This window comes from Stegastes partitus, unplaced genomic scaffold (assembly GCF_000690725.1).
Source record: "Stegastes partitus isolate 25-593 unplaced genomic scaffold, Stegastes_partitus-1.0.2 Scaffold3619, whole genome shotgun sequence".
Taxonomy (NCBI): domain Eukaryota; kingdom Metazoa; phylum Chordata; class Actinopteri; family Pomacentridae; genus Stegastes; species Stegastes partitus.
In genome coordinates, this window is record NW_007581350.1 from 1 (window position 1) to 951 (window position 951).

At 43.1% G+C, this 951-nt stretch overlaps 1 long non-coding RNA gene across 1 annotated transcript; it reads left to right on the forward strand.

The window, feature by feature from the left end:
* The first annotated feature begins 7 nt into the window (after positions 1-7).
* LOC103375893 (uncharacterized) lies at positions 8-943 on the forward strand. The gene is made up of 3 exons (XR_521273.1): positions 8-166; positions 280-334; positions 842-943. It is a non-coding gene; the product is annotated as an uncharacterized LOC103375893 (long non-coding RNA).
* The last annotated feature ends 8 nt before the right edge of the window (positions 944-951 follow it).

The following is a 951-nucleotide window of genomic DNA, read 5'->3' on the forward strand; positions in this document are numbered from 1 at the left end:
ACTGAATGATCTGATGAATATGGAAATTATCTCCACACAATCAGTTTCAAATTTCACTGCCAGTTCTTCCTTCTGACTCTCCAGGTTCATGGAAATCAGCAGCTGTGGGATCCATCTCCTCCATCCTGCTGGCTATCACGCTCCTCATTGTCCTTCTATGGATGAGGTGAGAAGTTCTGCATCATTATGATGACGTGCACTCATGTCAAACTTCTTGTCGTCTGTTTTCTGGATTAATGAGTGAATCCATTCATTTCATTCTTTTCCTGTTTTGTGCAGAAGAAAGAAGTGCTTCACATGTAAGGGTGAAGAAAGACCTGCCAGCAGAGACCAGGTGAGCAAGTTGAAGTATTTCAGTGCAAAAAAAAACAAAACACGTCAGTCTGCGGTCCCTGTTAACAAGAAGCTTGTCAATCTACCTGTTTAACCTGCAGTGATTTGATTATTCCGAGCAGGTTTACTTTAACACATTTTGAAAATTTGTGTAAACATAAAGATGTAGACCTCAGTGTTGTTTTCACTCGCTGTTTGGTTCAGAAAAATATCACGGTTTGGGTGAAAATACAACTCTTTCCCACCAGGGTGACACGTCCCACCTCATGTGTGATCTGTTCAGCAGTATGAGCTTTACTGACATCTACTGGGCACCAGAAGGGATTGCAACAGAGAAACACCAACTCAAGCCTCAGATTCACAGCTGTTTGGCTTATCAAAGTGGGATTAATACTACAAAAAAAAAGTGTAGAAACTCTCAGGAGCTGGTGAACTAGCTGGAGAATAACCCAACCAGATCTAACAGGTGTTGTTCTGTAAGACGATCAAGTTGTGTTTGTCCCATCAGCTACGCTCAGGTTCGCTGCATGACGTCCCAGCAGCAGCAGAAAGACCACCAACAGAAGAGCAGGATGAGCTTCACTACAGCAGCATCAGCTTCTCTCACACTCACTCAGA